Source organism: Rutidosis leptorrhynchoides, chromosome 3 (assembly GCF_046630445.1).
Source record: "Rutidosis leptorrhynchoides isolate AG116_Rl617_1_P2 chromosome 3, CSIRO_AGI_Rlap_v1, whole genome shotgun sequence".
Taxonomy (NCBI): domain Eukaryota; kingdom Viridiplantae; phylum Streptophyta; class Magnoliopsida; order Asterales; family Asteraceae; genus Rutidosis; species Rutidosis leptorrhynchoides.
In genome coordinates this window covers 31,108,796-31,134,062 of record NC_092335.1, presented here as the reverse complement: position 1 = coordinate 31,134,062, position 25,267 = coordinate 31,108,796, and positions in this window count along the sequence as shown.

Below are 25,267 nucleotides of genomic sequence, written 5' to 3'. Positions count from 1 at the left end.
GCGTACGGGATACGGGTCAACTTGTGGAAACTGAACAACCTTCTAATATTCATACGTTGTACTTGGCTAATTAGGGTGAGCTCGGGGGGTGGGGCGAGGTGCGGTTACTCCGACAAGTCCTCACATATCTCCTCCTCTGAGGATCAACTTTAGTGGGCGTGCAAACCGAGGGGTACTCTTCCTAGATTGCGTGAAGTAATATTTCGATCTCTGGGACAGTGGAACGATAGTAACAGGTGGATTACAATACTAGTCCTCAGGGTTAGACGAGTGGGAAAAGGGTTCAGAAAAACATCTGAACTAGGAAAGATAAGTTTTCCAAGTCGGTACAGCGAATAGCAGACATGTAGCAAGAACGTAATCAGGCATAATAACTACAACAGCCTAGATCATCTACAGCAGTACATAGCATGTAAATAATAACAGTAACAAACAGAAGTATCATGCAATCAAAAGAAGATAGTAGCATGCAGTAACGAGAATAAGCAGTAGCATACAACAAGATCATATACCAGTAAAAGTAAGCAGTAGAATGCAACAAGTTCACATAGTAGTAAAAGTAAGCAGTAGCATGCAGCAGTTCCGCAGAAACAAGTAAACGAGCAAGTTGTAGATTAGTCCTATTAGCAAATCCTACTCGACTCGGTCAAGACTCACTAATGCAACCTAATTCCCTACAACCAATGCTCTGATACCAAATGTGACGCCCCGTACAAAATCAACGTGTACGGATCATCAACAACAGGTCCATTACACGGTATAACACTATATGCCATTTAAAAACAAGTTTTGCATTCATGAAAAGGTAACGTCAAATGTTTTACAAAATATAACGTCTTTACCAACGTCAAATGTTTTACAAGGATAACGTGCTTCTACAAATAGAAAGCATTAATATAAGTACGTGACACAAAGGTTATTACAAAGCCATTTTTCAAATGTAACATAAGTTGTGAATGCAAAGTAAAAGTTCCATGATTGAGACATCTCTAAGTAATGCAGCGGAAGTCTAACACAGCAAGTCTGTAACAGAAAGTCTATAACACCAAGACTATAACAGCAAGTCTAACAGCAGAAGAAACAACGTCTAAGCACCTGAGAAATACATGCTTAAAAGTCAACACGAATGTTGGTCAGCTATAGTTTGTTTGTAATCAGTAATGTAATGTAGACCATGAGATTTCCGTGCTTCAACCAGCAATTCAAATCAGTATGATAAAGTATATGCTTATCCGTGGGTACCCGGTAACTAACTTAACGTAATAATAATACCCCCTAAAAGTACACTTGGCGAGTGCGTATGTTCTCGAAGTATAAAACACCAGTTAAATGCTAGCACGACTAGCCCGAGTGGGGATGTCAAACCCTATGGATCCATATCTAATATTCGCGTTCACCGGTTCAAAAACCAATGATTAAACATTATCGTGCTAAGGGGAATCTTTGTGCCATTATATCACCCACACATATATAGAGTTTAAGTACTCGTGTCTAGTGTGTAAAACATAAAAAGCGCATGTATTCTCAGTCTTAAAAATAGTAAAGTAAAAAGGGAAGCTATAGCTCACAGTGAATGTGCGGTAAAAGTCGATACAAAAATGTAAGTAAGTAGTAAGTCGGTCTAAACAGGTAAGTTGGTCGATTCAAAAGGTCCTCAACCTAAGTCAAAGGTTACTAGGTCAGTAAATTGTCCCCATAAGTTTAAAAGTGAATAAATTAAGTTTAAGTATCATCATCATCATCATCATTCGTAAAATCTAAAGTAAGTTTTCAACAAGAATAGAGATCGAAACAAAAGGCTGACTTCGGACAGCTGCTACGACCTCTATACAAAATGAAAAGAAACGTGGTCAGTAGCCAAGGCTCCGTATATAAGTCCTCTAACTGCTATCCAATTTTCAGATCCTAACTCGATGTCGTTTGACCGTGGCGATAGTTCAAGCGCGAGTAGGTCAGAATTTTCAGCACGTCGTTACAAGGTCGTAGTGATTTTCGGAAGGCTATAAATCCTAAACCGTATATCGGATTTAGGCTAGTCTAAACTAAAAGTCATCTACTCGAAAAGAACTATCTGAAAAAAAAATTTCAAGAAGTCCCAGGAGCCTGATCAGACCCCGAAAAACAGAAAATAAGTGCTCCGGTGGGTTTCTTGGTGCTTAATGCTCATCACGGTTCTCATCCTTGATGCGTGTAAGCTTCAAGTGTACAACTCTTTGATGTTTCAGCATCACTTTGACCTAGTTTCAACCATAAACACACAACTAAGAGTAAAAGCTAATATTCTACAAGTTTTGAACATCAAGGTTGCCTCTTTATTGCATAAACACAATAAAGCTTCAACCTTTGTCCTTTTGACACAAGTTTGTGCATCTTTATCATATGAGATGATGAAGACTTGATATTTATCATCACAAAAATCACAAAAATGTTCCAAGTAAGTGAGATCTACAATAATAACTTAGATCTCAAGTATTAAGAAAACCCTATGCTAGAAAGCTTGGATCTTTATAAGATTAATGAGACCATAAGCTAGAAAGCTAAGATCTTTACAAGATTAATGAGTCCATAAGCTAGAAAGCTAAGATCTAAAAAAATAATAAAACCCTAAGTTAGAAAGCTTGGATCTTTAATGTTCTTAAAGATCCTTAAAGCAAAAGGCTAGATCTTTAAGTTTCATGAAGATCATAAACACAAGTTTTGATCTTTTTAACAAAATAAAGGGATCATAAGCTAGAAAACATAGATCCAACAAAGTAATGAAGATTCAAAGCTAGAAAGCTTGAATCTTTCATGTTCTTGAAGGATTCAAATCAAAGTTTGAATCTTCAAGATATAACAAGATCAAGAAGCTAAAAGCTTGATCCTTTAATGATGATGATGAAGTCGTGTACAAGAAGAAGAGAAGAAGAAGAAGAAAATTTAAAACTTACACTTTTTAGAGTGAGAAAGGCTAGAGAGAGAATTAAAGAGTAAGTGTGTGTAAAATGTAAATGAGATCAAGTGTAAAATGGATGATCAAGGCTTGTATTTATAGTGTGGTGATGGTGGTGGTTGTGACGACCCGGAAATTTCCGACCAAATTTAAACTTTAATCTTTATATTATTCCAACACGATAAGCAAAGTTTGTAAAGTTAAATCTCAAGAATTTTAAACTATGTTCATACATTCATTTAACCTCGACCAAGTTCCGACGATTCACGAACCATTATATAAATGAATACCATTGTATATATATATATATATATATATATATATATATATATATATATATATATATATATATATATATATATATATATATATATATATATTAATTTGAAAATGTTAACAAAGTATTAGATGTATAATACTTTACATAAACGTTTTTGTTTCAATATATGTTAATATATTTATCGATGAGATTAATATATCAAATGATTGAATTATCTAATGCAACGTGTTATGATTACGAGTCGCTGCTGAGAAGTCCACTTTGATTTAGGAAACCTTTCCTTTTTAACGGTATTCGAAATAAATGGACAAGAGTTAGACAAAAGTTAGTGGAGGCTCCTGTTTGATTTTCAATACATATCTTTCAATAATTTTCTCGTGACTATTGATAGGTTAATTACTAGGCTTTAATGATATTTTATCATGAAGAGTAAATAATTGAGATAATATTCGTCGACAATATAAAACCATTTGTCATGTTAAGATGATTTCATACGTACATTTATCCATTTGACCTAACCCTACAACTCATGAATAAACTGTAAGTTGATAACTTGAAACCTGTTATGAATTATATATTATTTTACTTTCTTAAACAAAAATGTTTTTCGATATAGTAGACTTCTATTATTAAAAACATTTTATAACAATCTCTACTATTATAACCTTTTCAATAAAAATGATTTTTGAATATAATATAATGTTTTTATAAATGTTGGTGTAAAAATGAGTTATCGATATTAAATTTTAAAATACAAACGTTACGAAAGAATACTTTCTATTATTTAAACGATTTCAAAATATATAATATTTATATATTTTCAAACGATATTATTATTATAGTTACAACGAAATAAAACATATTATTGAAAAATATTAAATTAGATATAAAATATTTTCTTAATTAAAGATTGTATATAATATTAAATAATGAAAAGACGATGTATAGAAGCAAATAACCAAAACACTCGAGCGATCAAGTTATATCTCGAGTGATATAGTTTGTTAATAATCTAAGTTTATATTTTGTCAAGGGTATGAGTCATTAAACATAAAGTCTCAGTTTTCTAAGTGTACCAAATAGCGTTTGAGAAACCGAAACCAAGACATAAGTCGAGTGACAACGTACGAGTCATCAGAACAAAAATTACATGTTAACTATGTACATAAATATAATATATAATTAATTATATAAATTAAATAAATATATATTAAATAAATATAAAAGGAGTGTCGGTAGAGCTCAAAGTGGGATATGAGCTGGAATTGGCTTGCATGCGATCGCATGAAAACCATATAGAAACCCCATACGATCGCATGGGGTGTTTGGAGCTTCAATTCCTTTAAAACGCGTTTTTGGTTCAAATTAAATTCATTCATCACATCTCTCGATCTCACCCTCTCTGATATACATATACATACTTATTTATTTATTTATTTATTTATTATTATTATTTAGATTATTATTATTATTAATCTTATTATTATTATCATTATTAGTATTATTATTATTATTAAATATACATAAAATACTACAACGGAGTCATGAACGAGTCATTGCAAAACGAGTTTTTCGAGTAGGATAGGGCTAAGGAAATTGTGGGTTATAGCTATGAAGGTTATGGGTATGGATCGGGGGTATAGCTCGTGAGGTCAATCTAGTGTTTATCATCTTCGTTGCGTCTACGTACCTTTCCTGCAATATTGAATCTCAATATTGATACGTGAGCACTCATAACTTAACTTTTATATATTATTAGTGTATCCCTGACTAGTGCTCGAGTATATAGGATTATGCATGCTTGTATATTTAATTTTGTCATTAGATAGTTTATGATAAATTATGAATTTATTACATATGCGACTGAGATAATGTATATGATATGCATGTCGTTGGAAATCTGGCAAAAAATTAATAACTTTTCATTTAGAACTCGTGTGATTTCAATGAACGGATTAAAAGTTATTGTCACCTGAATTATTATTACTTTTGGTATATTTAGTGTTAAAATGATTATTATAACTATCGTCGTTATTATCGTCGTTATTATTATCTGATTATTATTATTATTATCATTATCGTTATCATTATAGGTATTACATTAAAATTGTTATTATTACTATCATTATTATTAAAAATTATCATTTTTATAAAAACTATCATTTTATTATTTTTATCATTATTATTATTATTATTAAAAGTATCATTAATATTAAAACTATCATTTTTATTAAAATTTGCGTTTTTAATAGAAATATGATTGTTATTGTAAAATATCATTATTATTATCATTTTAGTAGTATTATTATTAAAAATTATCATTTTGAATAGAAGTAATATTTTAAAAATATTATTATTATTGTTATCGTTAATATTAAAAATCGTTACTTTTAAAATTATCTTGCTTGTTAGAAAATCGTTACTTTTAAAAAATCGTTGCTTTTAGTATTATTGATAAAAATCAATATTATTATCATTAACATGACCATAATATTTTATCATTATCAATAATAATATCATTATTATATTAGTATTATTACAAAAGATTATTATTTATTATCAAAATTAATATTATTATTAGTAAATATAAATATTGTTATTATTACTATTACTAACATAATTAATGTTATTAATACAAAATAATACAACTTCTACTTATTATTATTATTAATATTATTTTAGTAAATAAATTTGTAATGAAAAGATAATTTTACCACACGTAATATAATTACAATAATAACACATACCGTTATATTTTTATGATATTAAATAAACTTTATGAATTTTATTACTTAAGAAATATAAGAGTATATTTCTATATATAAAAATTTATACAAATTTTTATTAATAAATGATTTATATTATTTACTTAAATAAAATCCGATAAATATATTTGGATATATATAACGACTATTTAAGTTATATAATAAACAGTATAGGTTTTGTGAATCATTTTGGGTCAAATTAAGTTTTGTTGACTTTTGCATATCGATCTCGAGCATTAGGATTGTGATACACTACGATTAGACCTAAATTGTTAGACAGATATTGACCAACATATAAATATATATAATTAATATAGGTTCGTGAATCCGAGGCCAACCTTGCACATATTCAATGTCGTCGTATGTATTTTTACTACGAAATACAGTATTGTGAGTTTCATTACTCTCTTTTTATATATATTTTTGGGACTGAGAATACATGCGCTGATTTTAATAATGTTTTACGAAATAGACACAAGTGATCATAAACTACATTCTATAGCTGGATTATGAATATTGAATATCACCCCTTTTTAGCTTGGTAACCTAATAATTAGGAAACGGGTATGGCCCCTAATTGACGCGAATCCTAAAGATAGATCTATGGACCTTGACAAGTCCCATCCGGGGTACGGATGCTTTAGTACTTCGAGATTATTATTATTATACAGACGAGAGGTTCCGTTTGGGGATATTCTATGCATTAAAGTTAAGTTGGTTATCAAGCGTTCACCATATGAATGATTTTTAGTTCGCGGGTTACGCGTGTTATTATGTACTCGGGTTACGTGTACAATTGAATATCTGAAATCTTGTGGTCTATTAAAATGATGGAAATGAATGTTTATGATAAACTAATGAACTCACCAACCTTTTGGTTGACACTTGAAAGCATGTTTATTCTCAGGTTTGAAAGAAATCTTCCACTATGCATTTGCTCATTTTAGAGATATTACTTGGAGTCATTCATGGCATATTTCAAAAGACGTTGCATTCGAGTCGTTGAGTTCAACAAGATTATTATTAAGTCATTGATAGTTTGATATATTATGAAATGGTATGCATGCCTGTCAACTTTCGATGCAATGAAAGTTTGTCTTTTAAAAACGAATGCAATATTTGTAAAATGTATCATTTAGAGGTCAAATACCTCGCGATGTAATCATATGTTATTGTATTCGTCCTTATAGATTAGGACGGGTTGCTTCATGTGGTATCAGAGCGGTGGTCTTAGCGAACCAGGTCTGCATTAGTGTGTCTAACTTATAGTCGTTAGGATGCATTAGTGAGTCTGGACTTCAACCGTGTCTGCATGTCAAAAAATTTGCTTATCATTTTTGTCTGAAATTATCTGATTATCATTCTTAGTCTAGACAGATCTTATTGCATTAATTGCATGAATAGTGTATAGACAAAATTCATATCTTAGCGTATCTGCTAATTCATATCTTAGCGTACCTGTTACTGTAAACTTTACCTGACATATTTCAAAGATTTCTCCGTATATTATGTGATTTTGGTATTATATATACATAGGTAATGTATATATGAATACCAAATCTAAGTTTTATAATCTTCCTCATATCGAAAAATCTTTTACCTACTCTGTATGAGATGGATCCTGCAACTAGTTCCAGTTCCTCGGATTTCGATATGGAGTTTCACTCGAGCTCCGAAAGCAGTGTGACTGGAATGGATCAACCAATTAGCCATCATCTATTCTAGATGAATTGGGGATAGGTTCGTAGTCTCCTCAATCATTGGAGACAATAAGAAGGTGATCCCTTCCATCCACCACATTGCCCTCTTGGCGAAGAACCTGAAGCACTTACCGGCAAACCTGTCCGAAACACCATTTTCTCTCTCATTTCCAGAGTATCTCGTCACGATTATATACTATACCAAATTCTAGATTTTATTTATCCGCTCGTCCGAACCGACAATCACCTCGGTGTAATAGAAGAAGTCAACGAGCTTCGCGCTCGAGTTGTGGCTTTGGAGAATATGGTGCAAAGGATGCAAACACCAACAGCAGCACCAGCAGCATAACCAGTACCACCATCAGCAATGCCAACAGAACCATTACCATCACCAACAACATCCACATTCCATGCTTCAATATCATAAAATGTCCCATGAGCATCGACGTCATACTTATCATAGATACCAAGGAGTACCAACAACAATAACCGATGAAGTATTGATTCATAACTTCATTAGAGAAATGTTCTACGGCAATTATGTAATCTCTAAAGTCTTAGAGATTATCTATTCTAACCCTAACCGGAAATCAAATGAGTGAACCAAAATGATAGAAGGAAGAGTAGAAACCCTGACAAGAATGATGCTTGATTCACAAGCTAGACTTGTTTTACCAACAGCATCAACAATACCGTTAACATCACCAGCACAGTCAGTGCCATCAGCATCATTAGAATCAGCAGCACCTATAACTTCACAAGCTCTGCCAGTTCAGGAATCACCGTGGACATTATTACGAATCAACAACGAGTATATTGTATCAATGAGTTATGAAGTATTAACTCATTTCCACTGAAAGATTTATATGTATATCTTAGATATATAAATTTTTAAACCATAATAGATCTTTCCGTACTAAGCTATTATGTGTGAATCTTAACTACTCGGTTAATTCATATTACTAATATGCTATGATGTACGTCATTCGTCAGCAACTTAACCATCGTTAATTACAATCTCCGTTTCAATTCAATGAATTCCATTTTATAATAAATTAAGTGTATTATTCAAATATATGTTTAATTTTACACTTTCATCATCGATGTACTCGAAACTTTTCAAATAACATCATTCGTACCTTGCGAAGTTCACAAGAATTTCACGAAAACTAACATCATGCATCAACAAATAACAAAGTATTGATTCAAAATTTCAATATCATTGAAGAAATACTTATGTGATTTTTAAAGCTTTAGGGATTACTCAATTCTAGTTTCAACCGTAAATCAAATGAGTTTAATATTAACTCATTAAATCTATGTTACATATGAAGAAAATATACACACATATATATTTTCATAAAGACTGTAATAAAATTCTTCTGTACAAAATATTAATTGTGAAATTTTTTTTAACGGGTAGGTAATACCCGAGAGATATATATAATTCACAATTAATATGTTACATTCTTCGAATCTGATTCAGCAATCATCATCTATACTCATTACTTTCACAACAATATACATCCTTTTATAGAAATCAAAACAACCATTCTCTTCCAAATTTGAGTACGTATTCTGATTTTGACAAATCAAAATTTAAGTCAAGATTCAACCAGTATCATCACTCTTAGATTCCTACATCTTTCAAAGCTATACTTTGACTTCAAAACTATGTTAGAACATCATATGTATATTAACGATTACAGCCTGTGTTCAAACCCTCCGAAATTCCTGAAGACACTTTAAATAATGAACAATCGAGATGATGATCCAACCACATGTTATCCACAGTTATGCACCCAGTAAACTCTCGAAACCTAAGTAAAAGTTTAACACATATCCGTGTTAAATTCTTTGGCATTTATTAGCAAAAATAACTTTGCGATTCCTTTTCAAAGTAGACAGTTTTGTCACAGCTCCAGCAAGTCAACTTCGACTTTTTAGTTAAAACATCTTATTATAAACTCCATATATACGTTGCCCTTTCGCCATCGTTACCGGGGAACCGTTTATGTTCCACTACCTTAGCAATAAATTTACCAACAACTCAACTGATCTTTGATTTTTCTGAAAAATCATTATATTTATCAAAACCCCATCAATTACTCATCTGCATCTTGTAATGAGAATTTCCATACGAATCATCGAAAATTAGCAATCAGTATTTTGAAATCTAGCAGCATGGCTACGCCAACAAATACATGTGTACATATAACGCCTATCTCCTAGACTTACATATTTCGAATGTGAAGTTTTCTGAAAAACATCCTAAACTACGAATTAGTTCTCAAAATTTTGAAAAGAAAAATGCTGATGAAGCAACAAAAACTGTAAACGAACTTAACAGTAAAAAGTTTAATGATAAAGAATAGCGTGTTGGCAAAGCACAGAAAAAGAAAAGGGTTGGAACTGGAAAACAGATTGAGCAAAGTATGAAGGAAGCTGTGGACAAATCACAAAGACTAAACATGCCTTCAAAGAATCCAAATGATTCAGTATCTGCTGAAGTCATTAACGAATATCTTGCTCCTGATCTTAAACCCCTGCGGACAATATTCTTCATCATCCTCTAATATTAGAAATTCTAAGATATCATCGTATCTTTCCTTATAAATATCCTCCATATTTCTGAAGATATTCATAATTATTCTTATCTGAAATCATTTAACTTTTCGCGCTATCTGTGTTACATCATAAAAGAAACTATTTTAGTTTCTAAATTCTGAAACCTTCGAGTTTAAAATAAGAATGTTTTGAAGTAGTGTTGGGAACTGAATCATGAGTTAGTATATTATAATGACACTTGATCAACATGATTATATTACAGTAGGTCATGCTGAGTTTCTAAATGGAACGTGATGATTCACAGATCATAACGTTATCATGTGCCATGTTACATGACTCTTGTATTCTACTTAATCTCTAAAAATATCAAGAAAATATTTTCTTGATGATTCGGTCTTTTCCGAGTTATTCTGGTAATTTGACAAAACAAGATCGTACCATTACCATTTTCTTCTTAAAACATTAACTATGTTCATTTTGAAATTCATATCTACAAATTCTGGACCATTATTCGCTTAACTTAAAGTCGGGAAGAGGAAACAAAAGTATGAAACTCCGAAATATAAGGGAGAAGATAAAGCCCGATAACCACACATAAATTATAAACCGTGTATATCAATGTTTATCGCAACATAAAGACACGGGATAATTAAAAGCACTATAACCAAAAGGGAAAAGCAGAAGTAAGCAGATTCCTCTGGTAGAAGTTGGAAAAAGAGAATGATTGTTGCGATAGTAAGGATAAGGACAAGGATCAGAGCTGGATTAAGCATTTTCACAATCTTTTGAATTTGGGAGTTGAGTATAGGAATGATAAAAGTAATGGAACGGAAGAATTTAATTTATAATGAAATATCTGATAGAGAAATCAAGGCAGATCTCCACATTTAATTAGAGAGATCCTAATTTCCTTATCCACCGAAGAATCAAATCTTATTACGAAGATTTCTCCAAATCCCTTGAACTCTGAAAATCAATCCTATCTATGTCAAAAGATATGACGAATCACTATAATCTTATTTCATTCACTTACGATAACTTCACTCATACGCTTCGAGCAATCGAATTATTTTATTCATATTTCTTAATCATGATAAAACCCTAGCTATCAACTTATATTCATCATAATAGCATTCTTACTGTTAGTCATGACGACCTCTATCAAATTTCGGGGACGAAATTTCTTTAACGGGTAGGTACTGTGACGACCTGGAAATTTCCGACCAAATTTAAACTTTAATCTTTATATTATTCCGACACGATAAGCAAAGTATGTAAAGTTAAATCTCAAGAATTTTAAACTATGTTTATACATTCATTTAACCTCGACCAAGTTCCGACGATTCACGAACCATTATATAAATGAATACGATTATATATATATGTATATATATATATATATATATATATATATATATATATATATATACATATATTAATTTGAAAACGTTAACAAAGTATTAGATGTATAATACTTTACATAAACGTTTTTGTTTCAATATATGTTAATATATTTATCGATGAGATTAAAATATCAAATGATTGAATTATCTAATACAACGTGTTATGATTACGAGTCTCTGTTGAGAAGTCCACTTTGATTTAGGAAACCTTTCCTTTTTAACGGTATTCAAAATATATGGTAAAGTGATTACAAGTAGGAACAAAGTGTCACTTAACAAGAGTTAGATAAAAGTTAGTGGAGGCTCCTGTTTGATTTTCAATACATGCCTTTCAATAATCTTCTCGTGACTATTGATAGGTTAATTACTAGGCTTTAATGATATTTTATCATGAAGAGTAAATAATTGAGATAATATTCGTCAGCAATATAAAACCATTTGTCATGTTAAGATGATTTCATACGTACATTTATCCATTTGACCTAACCCTACAACTCATGAATAAACTGTAAGTTGATAACTTGAAACCTGTTATGAATTATATATTATTTTACTTTTTTAAACAAAATTTTTTTTCGATATAATAGACTTCTATTATTAAAAACATTTTATAACAATCTCTACTATTATAACCTTTTCAATAAAAATGATTTTTGAATGTAATATAATGTTTTTATAAATGTTGGCGTAAAAATGAGTTATCGATATTAAATTTTAAAATACAAACGTTACGAAAGAATACTTTCTATTATTTAAACGATATCAAAATATATAAGATTTATATATTTTCAAACGATATTATTATTATAGTTACAACGAAATAAAACATATTATTGAAAAATATTAACTTAGATATAAAATATTTTCTTAATTAATGATTGTATATAATATTAAATAATGAAAAGACGATGTATAGAAGCAAATAACCAAAACACTCAAGCGATCAAGTTATATCTCGAGTGATATAGTTTGTTAATAATCTAAGTTTATATTTTGTCAAGGGTATGAGTCATTAAACATAAAGTCTCAGTTTTCTAAGTGTACGAAATAACGTTTGAGAAACCGGAACCAAGACATAAGTCGAGTGACAACGTACGAGTCATCGGAACAATAATTACATGTTAACTATGTACATAAATATAATATATAATTAATTAAATAAATTAAATAAATATATATTAAATAAATATAAAAGGAGTGTCGGCAGAGCTCAAAGTAGGATATGAGCTGGAATTGGCTTGCATGCGATCGCATGAAAACCATATAGAAACCCCATACGATCGCATGGGGTGTTTGGTGAGTTTCAATTCCTTTAAAACGCGTTTTTGGTTCGAATTAAATTCATTCATCACATCTCTCGATCTCACCCTATCTGATATACATATACATACTTATTTATTTATTTATTTATTTATTTATTTATTTATTTATTTATTTATTATTATTATTATTATTATTATTATTATTATTATTATTATTATTATTATTATTATTATTATTATTATTATTATTATTATTATTATTATTATTAATCTTATTATTATTATCATTATTAGTATTATTATTATTATTATTAAATATACATAAAATACTACGACGAAGTCATGAACGAGTCATTGCAAAATGAGTTTTTCGAGTAGGATAGGGCTAAGGAAATTGTGGGTTATAGCTATGGAGGTTATGGGTATGATCGGGGGTATAGCTCGTGAGGTCAATCTAGTGTTTATCATCTTCGTTGCGTCTACGTACCTTTCCTGCAATATTGAATCTCAATATTGATATGTGAGCACTCATAACTTAACTTTTATATATTATTAGTGTATCCCTAACTAGTACTCGAGTATATAGGATTATGCATGCTTGTATATTTAAATTTGTCGCTAGATAGTTTATGATAAATTATGAATTTATTACATATGCGACTGAGATAATGTATATGATATGCATGTCGTTGGAAAGCTGACGAAAAATTAATAACTTTTCATTTAGAACTCGTGTGATTTCGATGAACGGATTAAAAGTTATAGTCAACTGAATTATTATTACTTTTAGTATATTTAGTGTTAAAATGATTATTATAACTATCGTTGTTATTATTATCTGATTATCATTATTATTATTATCATTATCGTTATCATTATAGGTATTACATTAAAATTGTTATTATTACTATCGTTATTATTAAAAATTATCATTTTTATAAAAACTATCATTTTATTATTTTTATCATTATTATTATTATTAAAAGTATCATTAATATTAAAACTATCATTTTTATTAAAATTAGCATTTTTAATAGAAATATGATTGTTATTATAAAATATCATTCATTTTTAATAGAAATATGATTATTATTATAAAATATCATTATTATTATCATTTTAGTAATATTATTATTAAAAATTATCATTTTGAATAGAAGTAATATTTTAAAATTATTATTATTATTGTTATCGTTAATATTAAAAATCGTTATTTTTAAAATTATCATGCTTGTTAGAAAATAATATATTTTCATTATTATTTTAGTATTGTTGATAACAATCAATATTATTATCATTAACATGACCATAATATTTTATCATTATCAGTAATAATATCATTATTATATTAGTATTATTACAAAAGATTATTATTTAATATCAAAATTAATATTATTATTAGTAAATATAAATATTGTTATTATTACTATTACTAACATAATTAATGTTATTAATACAAAATAATACAAATTTTACTTATTATTATTATTAATATTATTTTAGTAAATAAATTTGTAATGAAAAGATATTTTTATCACACGTAATATAATTACAATAATAACACATACCGTTATATTTTTATGATATTAAATAAACTTTATGAATTTTATTACTTAAGAAATGTAAGAGTATATTTCTATACATAAAAATTTATACAAATTTTTATTAATAAATGATTTATATTATTTACTTAAATAAAATCCGATAAATATATTTAGATATATATAACAACTATTTAAGTTATATAATAAACATGTATAGGTTTTGTGAATCATTTTGGGTCAAATTAAGTTTTGTTGACTTTTGCATATCGATCTCGAGTATTAGGATTGTAATACACTACGATTAGACCTAAATTGTTAGACAGATATTGACCAACATATAATTATATATAATTAATATATGTTCGTGAATTCGAGGCCAACCTTGCACTTGTTCAATGTCGTCATATGTATTTTTACTACGAAATACACTATTGTGAGTTTCATTACTCCCTTTTTATATATATTTTTGGGAATGAGAATACATGCGCTGATTTTACTAATGTTTTACGAAATAGACACAAGTGATCAAAAACTACATACTATGGCTGGATAATGAATATTGAATATCACCCCTTTTTAGCTTGGTAACCTAATAATTTGGAAACGGGTATGGCCCCTAATTGACGTGAATCCTAAAGATAGATCTATGGACCTCGACAAGTCCCATCCGGGGTACGGATGCTTTAGTACTTCGAGATTATTATTATTATACAGACGAGAGGTTCTATTTGGGGATATTCTATGCATTAAAGTTAAGTCGGTTATCAAGCGTTCACCATATGAATGATTTTTAATTCGCGGGTTACGCGTGTTATTATGTACTCGGGTTACGTGTACAATTGAATATCTGAAATCTTGTGGTCTATTAAAATGATGGAAATGAATGTTTATGATAAACTAATGAACTCACCAACCTTTTGGTTGACACTTGAAAGCATGTTTATTCTCAGGTTTGAAAGAAATCTTCCACTATGCATTTGCTCATTTTAGAGATATTACTTGGAGTCATTCATGGCATATTTCAAAAGACGTTGCATTCGAGTCGTTGAGTTTAACAAGATTATTATTAAGTCATTGATAGTTTGATATATTATAAAATGGTATGCATGCCTGTCAACTTTTGATGTAATGAAAGTTTGTCTTTTAAAAACGAATGCAATGTTTGTAAAATGTATCATTTAGAGGTCAAATACCTCACGATGTAATCATATGTTATTGTATTCGTCCTTATGGATTAGGACGGGTCGTTTCAGTGGTGGTCTTCCAAAACCGTAACCAGGGGGGACAAGGTGACAACTTTTTGCTTTTTGGTTAGTGGTGGTCTAAAGGTGGTGCTTATGTTAGGATCCCATGCAACATGTATGGTAATGGTGAACAAAAATGCTAGAATGTTGGCTCTTATAAATGGGTTTTTGTCCTACATCTTAATGGTTCATTAATCCATAAATATTAGGCTAATTAAATGGTCCATTAGCTAGAGTAGGGTGAGCTAAAGTCTAATAAGGCACAAAGTCCAACAAGACTAACTAATGTGCATTAGTAAATTACTAAGCGTAATTAAGCATCCAATAACCCAAGTAATTGTTATTAGAAAATAACAATTAGTATTACGTAGTCATAATATTCCAATTATGACCAAAGTTAAACGTGTACCAAGTACATAGCTCGTTTCAAACGTCAAGTGACACCAACAATCGTAAAAGCATTCGGGGATAAAGTTAAGTGATTAAACACTTAATAGCACGTTGTAAGATGTTTAACCAAAGTAATTATCATGAAATAAGATCCCAGAGCATAAACTCGCTCAGTACGCACAAATACGCAGTTTCGCAGAAAGTAACAAGCAAAAAAGTAAGTCGAAAAAGTCAGGTCGTTATATTAGTGTTTATTCTAGGAAGTTAAACTCTTGTGATAGTTCCCCATCAGGATTTTATTCTTCACATCTATCTATCTTTATCTTTATAATTATATTATCGTATTCGTAGTTAATCTTAATCTATCACCTCTTGTCACTAGAGTTTACTATTTAGGCACTTGTGTCCCACATTATTGAGCAAACATACAAAAATACGAACCTGAGTTATATTTACCACTTACTCGTTAAAAGGAAGACAAGTAGGTGAGTTATAGCTAGGAAACCCAGCTAAATATAAATAATAAAACCGTTACTCTCTTTTGGTAGCTAATTCTGATGTAATGCGACCTAACAACACCGCATAAATAAAACCGTCCGTTTTAGTCATATCATAAGTAAAGTATAGTTTTTGGCGCCACTGTCGGGGACTTATTTTCTGTCTGTTAAGGTAATCATAGATTCTGTCAAGATATCTGAGATTCTTGAGTGGTGTCTAAGAAAGACAATTATACACGGACTTGGTTGTTGGATTTTTCGAACAGTCTCCAATTATATTGGAACCAAAAGGATACTGCCCCTCCGTTGTCGGCCTGGCCACTTGTTTCAAAGATAAATTGATAAGGAACACACATGCTTAACAAACATGGAGTTTGTCGGTATAGGATTTAAAGTCGCTGTTATAGTAAACCCTTTTTAAAACTATAAAAATAAAATATTAATTATGGTATTAATTTCTGTAGATTCCAGTTCAAACTTAACCGATTACGAAGAAAGTGCGAAAGACAGTTGCTCTCCCACAACTTTAGAAATCGTAGAAGTTTTTCTTTATAAAACCAAAACAAATCTAAACCCTGATGAATCTCATCAAGAATTAATTCTTGATCCTTGTAGTCCAAGAAGCAGGATAACTTCATCCGACTTAGAGATTTCATTGCTTTTGGATAAGTTTTACTCAAATGAACCAGGATTCGACCCTCTTCACGATCCAAAAGGGAGGCTCAGTCTTAACGAACTCCTCATAATGGAAGATGAAAAATGGGAAGAATACCCAACTATTTTCAATTATCCATACTTTTTTGAATTTAATCCAAAAGAGAAACGACACATTGATAAGTCAAAAGTTCCGTTTACTAAAAGGAAATGCTAAACGTAGAGCTACGATTAAACCATATATAAGTTTTCATATTTATAGTTAACACTTGCCATGATTAACTACAAATACCAAAATTATATAAGAAAATTATATATTAAAAATGAGTATTTATGACTTTGTAGTTAATTCAACATAATTTAAAATTTAAATATATTATACGTTTAAACGTAGTTTTAAGAGATACATCTACCATTTTCATATATTAAATTGATGGTTAATTTGACTTCAAATTTAACATTTATAGTAACTATTGAGACTTTAGTTTTACTCTTATATTTAAAGTAATTTTGACTAAACATTATATAAAACAAATGATTATATATAATTAGGGTATAGTAGATAAAGAGTTCAAAATGAGATGGATGTTAAAATTAATTCCTTTATATATATTGTGGGGTACTAAATTAAATAATGTGAGATACTTTTGTTTCCAATTAAGAAGAGCTCAACATGTTTGAAAATTAGTATGTAACTCCAACTCCCCAAATATAAAAGTATAAGGACTTACGCTACACTCACTCATGTTTTACAAAAAAAAAAAAAAAAAAAAAAAAAAAGTTCACATAATTTGTAGCTGGGGATGGGTTAGGGATATGTATGTGGTCCAGAAGAGATTAAAGAATGGTCACCGTTTTGCGTTTGTTAGATTTGCTGATATCCAAGACGAAGATAAGTTCCTGAACTGTTTAAGAGAGATTAGAATTGATAACCAAAAGCTCTTAATCTACAAGGCGAAGGATAGAGACAATAAGAATGAAGAGGAAAAGAAACCGGTGGCTGGAAATAATTCCAGGAATCATGCTTCAGCAGGGAACAATGATGTTGTATCCCCCCAATCATTCAGAGATGGTAGAAGGTTCTGTGAAGTTGTGAATGAAAGGAGGGGGATGGAAAGCAGGCAACCGTTTGACCTAAGGGAGGAAGTACTAAATAAGAAAAAAAGGAACTCTGAAGAAGAATTAGCCCAAGATAGAATGTGACTATTGACACGGATGAAGATAATCTATGTATACTGGAAAAGGCTCAATCGGTGATGTGAATAAACTTGAAGTGTTAGAAAACTTACGGTCAATTTGTGAAGGGGAAGGCCTATCTAAATTCGTGATTAAATATCTTGGAGGTACTGAAGTTATGGTTGTATTCAAAAACAAAGATACGATTAAGGAGATTATCGAATATGAAAACCACTTCTTACGGAGTTGGTTGGATAACATTTGACCTGGAAACAAACAGGGAAAACCTGCTGGCAGACTCACTTGGATTAATATTATGGGTGTGCCGGTGGTCTGGTGGTCGGAGAAGACATTCCGTAAAATCGCACAATGGTGGGGGCAAATCCATGATACTAGCAACTGTACTTTGGCTGGTAAACAAAACCTAATTGCAGGTCATGTTTTTCGACTTGCTTTTGTGCTTGTTACTTTCTGCGAAACTGCGTATTTGTGCGTACTGAGCTATATTATATTCTGGGATCTTATTTCATGATTAATTACCTTCGTTTATACCATACAACATGCCATTATGTACTTAGTTACTTAACTTGATCCCCGAATGCTTTTATGACCGTTAGTGTCACTTAACGTTGAAAACGAGCTATGTATTTTGATACATGTTTGACTTTGGTCATAATTGCAATATTATGACTACGTAATACTAATTGTTATTTTAACAATTACTTGGATTATTGGTTGCTTAATTACGCTTAGTAATTTATTTATGCTCACTAGTTAGTCTTGTTGGACTTTCTACCTTGTTGGACTCAAGCCCACCCTACTCTAGCTAATGGACTATTTAATTAGCCCAATTTTAAAAAGTTTATGTGATGACCCGGAAATTTCTGACCAAATTTAAACTTAATCTTTGTATGATTAACATTTCCGACTCGACAAGCAAAGTCTGTAAAACTGAATCTCAAAATTTTTGAACTACTTTCATATATTCAAATACCTTTCGGTTATTCTTGACGATTCGCGAACAATTATATGTATATAGATAAATATATATATATATATACTATAACTTGAAAACGTAGCAACGTATTAATTGTTTGATACCGTACATTAAACTTATTGGTTTAAATATTTATTTGAATATATATGATAAGTTGGAATATTAATTATATGAATAACTTGCGACGTATATTTAAAACGTGTTTATGAATGTTGAAAATATATATTAACTTGGTAATAAAACGATTTGTTATTATATATATATTAACAAATAGCGAGACAATGATTTATAGAAGTAAATGACCAAAACACTCAAGTGTATAAGTTACAATTCTAGTGATATAATTTAGGGATAATTTAAGGCTATATTTTGACAAAGGTACGTGTCTCAAAATGTAAATTACAAGTTTTCTCAGCGTACGAAGGGACGTTCGAAAAACTGGAATCGGGACATAAGTCGAGTGACGACGTACGACTTATCGGAGCAAAAATTACAAATCAACTATGCACGTGAATTTAATATAATATATAATTAATTATATATATTATATTAATAAATTAATATGTCGACGAAACTAGATTACAAATCATATGTGAGCTGGAAAAGGGGTCCATGCGATCGCATGGAGTCCCCTCACAACAGCCATGCGATCGTATGGCCGTCTAGTCCAGGCCACATCTATAAAAGCCCGATATTTTCTGCTTCTGATTTCATTTCAATTACTCCGTATTATTTATTTAATTATTATTATTATTATTATTATTATTTTTTTTATTATTATTATTATTATTAAGATTAATATTAATATTATTATTAATCTTATTAATTATTAGTGTTATTAATTATTAATTAGTATTATACATAAAATACTACGACGAGGTTATGAGCGTGACACTTTCAAAAATGGGTTTTTGAGCGGGATAAAGTTAAGGAAATTATGAGTTATAACTATGGAAGTTATGGGTAATGTTCATGGGTATTATTTCGCAAGTCAAACCTAGTGTTTATCATCTCCATGACATCTACGTACTTTCCTACAATATTGAATCTCAATATTGATATGTAAGCACTCATATTTTATCTTTTATATATTAATTGTGTAACCATGTCTAGTGCTCGAGTATATATATTTATGCATGTATGTATGCTAAATTTTGTCGTTAAACAGTTTATAATGAATCACGAATTAAATACATATATTACTGGTAAAAGGTATATGATATACATGTTTTTGGAAAGCTGACGAAAAATCAATAACTTTTCATTTAGATATCGAATAATTTCGATGAACGGATTAAAAGATATGATCAACTGAATTATGATTAACGTTAATTGAAATTGCTTTTGAATCTACAATTAAGATTTAAACAACTTGTTTACGAGATTGATAAATTGGATTTTTGAATATTACCAACCGAGTAAATGAATCCTTATATAAGGTATGTCTCGTTAAAATTGACTTTTTAAAACGACTTAGGATAACTTTTATATGTCGATATCGAGCATTAGGATTATGATACACTATGACCAGACCTAGCTTGATAGACATTTATTGACCAACATATATTCTCTAGGTTGAGATCTAAGGTTATTTGGTAATCCGAGTTTCGGTCACATTTTGGTGAACGACTTTATATGCTGCTAAGGTGAGTTTCATTTGCTCCCTTTTTAATTGCTTTTGCAATCTATATTTTGGGCTGAGAATACATGCACTTTATTTTAAACGCAATGGATACAAGTACATACTAAATTCTACACCGAGTTTGAACCGAAAATCCCTTAGCTTTGGTAACTAGTAACTGTCGGTTATAAGAACTGGTGGGTGCGAGTAGTTATATATGGATCCATAGGACTTGACATCCCCGTCTGTTCCAGGTATAGAAACCCTAGCCTGAACTATAAAATAGACGTATGCTATTTGAGTTTAGTATACGTTGGATTGCGTGTATTGTACATGTTGGTTGCATGTATGTTAAAACAGGGGTACTTTTTATAACGTTAAAGTTTAGTTACCAGGGTGCTCAATTTTGTAGAATATTTTGATAAACATTTCTGGATGAAACAACTGAAATCTTGTGATCCACTTTTATATACAGATTATGCGAAACACTAAAACTATGAACTCACCAACCTTTGTGTTGACACTTGTTAGCATGTTTATTCTCAGGTTCCCTAGAAGTCTTCCGCTGTTTGCTTATATGTTAGACAAGCTATGTGCATGGAGTCTTACATGGCATATTTTTCAAGGAAACGTTGCATTCACCAAATCATCACCATGTATCTTATTTTGACTGCATTGTCAATGGAAGTACTATTGTAAACTATTATTTACGGTGATTGTCTATATGTAGATATCATCAAATGTCTAAAACCTTTGATTTAAATATTCATTTATGGTGTGCCTTTTCAAAAGAATGCGATGTTTACAAAACGTATCATATAGAGGTCAAAAACCTTGCAATGAAATCGATGAATGACGTATTCATCCATATAGATTTGGAGCAATCATCACAGTTGGTATCAGAGCGTTGGTCCTAGCGAACCAGGTCTTGCATAAGTGTGTCTAACTGATAGTTGTTAAGATGCATTAGTAAGTCTGGACTTCGACCGTGTCTGCATGTTAAAAGTTTTGCTTATCATTTCTTGTCGGAAATGACATGCTTATCATTCTTAAGTCTAGACACGTTTTCCTGCATTTATTGCATAAATAGTGTATAGACAAAAATTCATATCTTAGTGTATCTGTTACTGTAAACTTTTCCTGACATCTTCCGAAAATTTCTCCGTGATTTATGGAATTTGGTATTATATATACATATGTAAATTATGTGTTGAAGAATACCAAACTAAATTCTATAATCTAATTCATATCAAAAATCATCTCTCTAATTATACAAGATGGATCCCGTATCTAGTTCAAATTCCTTAAACTCTGACAGCTATTCCTATATGGATATTCACCTGAATTCTGAAGACAGTGTAACCGGAATGGATCAACCAATCAGCCATCATCTATTCTGGATGAATTAGGGATGGGTTCGTAGCCTACTTAATTATTGGAGACAAGAAGAAGGCGATCCCTTCCATCCATCACATTGCCCTCTTGGCGAAGAATCTTTAGCACTTACCGGCGAACCTGTTCGTAATACCATTTTCTCTCTCATCTCCAGAATATCTCGTCATGATCATATACTCTCTCAAATTCTGGATCTTATTCATCCGCTCGTCCGAACCGCCAATCATCCCGGTATAGTAGAAGAAGTCAACGAGCTTCGCGCTCGGGTAGTGGCTTTGGAGAATATGGTGCAAAGGTTACAAGCACCAGTAGAATCACCGACATCAACAGTACCACCGACAACAACACCAACAGTACCATTACCACCACCAACAACATCCGCACCGTAAGCCTCAACATCATAATATGTACCTTGAACATCAACGTCATACGTACCGTAGTTACCAAGAAATACCAGCAACAATAACCGATGAAGTATTAACTCATTTCCCCTGAAGAAATTTTATGTATATTTAATATATATGAATTTTGAAATCAAAATAAATCTTTTCGTACTAAGCTATTATGTGTGAATCTTAACTGGTAGGTACCACTCGATTAGTTCATATTACTAATATGCAATGATGTACATCCTTCCTTAACAACTTAACCATTGTTAACTACAATCTCTGTTTCAACTTAATGAATTCCATTTCATAATAAACCAAGTGTATTATTCAATTACATAATTGATTTTACATTTTCATTTTCGATGTACTCGAAACTTTCCAGAAAACATCATCTATGCCTTGTAAGGTTCACAAAAATTCCACGAGCACCAACATCCTTCACTGAGGAATATCAATAAGAATAAATAATGAAGTGTTGATTTCATTAGTGAAATACTCCTCAAAGACTATGTAATCTTTAATGTTTTAGAGATTAATCATTTCTAAGTCAAGTCAAAAATCAAATGAGCTTAATATTATATTAACTCATTAAATCCGTATTACATCTGAAGAAATATACATACATATATTTTCATAAAGACTGTAATAAAAATTCTTTTGTACAAAATATTACTTGTGAAATCTTTAACGGGTAGGTAATTCCCGAGAAATATATAAGTTCACAATTAATATGTTATATGGTACATTCTTCAACTTTGATTCAAAAATTATTAACTATGCTCACAGCGATATACAATCGTTTCCATACAAATTCAATTACATATTCTGATATTGACGGATCAGAATCCAAGTCATAACTCTGAACCGGTGAAATCATTCTTAGATCTCTACATCTTTCAAAGCCATACTTTGACTTCAAAACTGTGAAAGATCCTTTGGTATTGTTTTTACCAAAAATAACCTTACAATTCCTTTTCAAAAGTATCCAGTATTATCAACTGTTCAACCAGTCAACGATGACCTTTCAGACTTGTAACCCTGGCATATACGTTTTTGTTACTGGGGAACCTTTCATGTTTCACCACATTAATAGTAAATGTACCAGCAAATTCATTAATCTGTGACTTAAAGTCTCTCCGAAAAACCATTATAATTGTTCATTGAAACCCTATCATGTACTCATCCACATCTTGTAACGGTAATTGTCATACCAACTACCGGGAATTAGCAATCAGTATTTTGAATTTCGCAGCAATTATACGCCAAAAGTTATATATATACATATAATGTCTATCTAATAGACTTATATACTTCGAATGTGAAGTTTCTAAAAAACACCCCAAACTGCGAAACTAGTTCTTCGAAATTGGAAAAATGCTGATGAAGCAGCAAAAACTGTAAACGACCTTAACAGTCAAAAGTTTGATGATAAAGAATAGTGTGTTGGCAAAGCTCAGAAAAAGAGAAGGTTTGGAACTGGAAAACGGATTGAGCAAACCATGAAGGAGGCTGTGGACAAATCACAAAGACTAAACCTGCCTTCAAAGAATATAAATGATTCAGTATCTACTGAAGTCATTAACGAATACCTTGATTCTGAATCTAAACCCTTGCGGACAATATTCTTCATCATCCTCTGATATTAGAAATTCTAAGATATCATCATATCTTTCATTATAAATATCCTCCATATTTCTGGAGATAATTCCATAATCATTCTTATCGAAAATCAATTTTCACCTTATGATATCTGTGTTACATCATAAAAGAAACTATTTTAGTTTCTAAATTCTAAAACCTTCGAGTTTAAAATATGAATATATTTTTGAAGTGGTGTTGGGAGCCGAAGCATGAGTTAGTATAATATAATGACACTTGATCAACGTGATTATATTACAGTAAGTCATGCTGAGTTTCTAAATGGAACGTGATGATTCACAGATCATAACGTCATCATGTGCTATGTCATACGACTCTTGTATTCTAGTTAATCTCTAAGAATATCAAGAAAATATTTTCTTGATGATTCGGTCTTTTTCGAGGTATTCTGGTAATTTGACAAGTCAGATTGTACTATTACCATTTCTTTCTTAGAACATTAGTTATGTTCATCTGAAACTTCATACCTATGAATTTTGGACCATTATTCGCTTGACTTAAAGTCGGGAAGAGAAAACGAAAGCATGAAGCTCCGAAATATAATGGAAAATATAAAGCTCGAAAACAACCCCGAAATTAGAAACCGTGTATATCAATGCGTATATCAATATAAAGACACTGGAGAATGAAAAACACTATAACCCCAAGGTAATAGTAGAAGAAAATAACCTCCTCTGGTGGCAGATGAAAAAGAAGAATGAAGGATACGATAGCCAAGAAAATATCAAAAATCAGAACTGGATTAAGCATTTTCAAAATCTATTAGGAAGTATGAAATAAGGAAGAAGCTT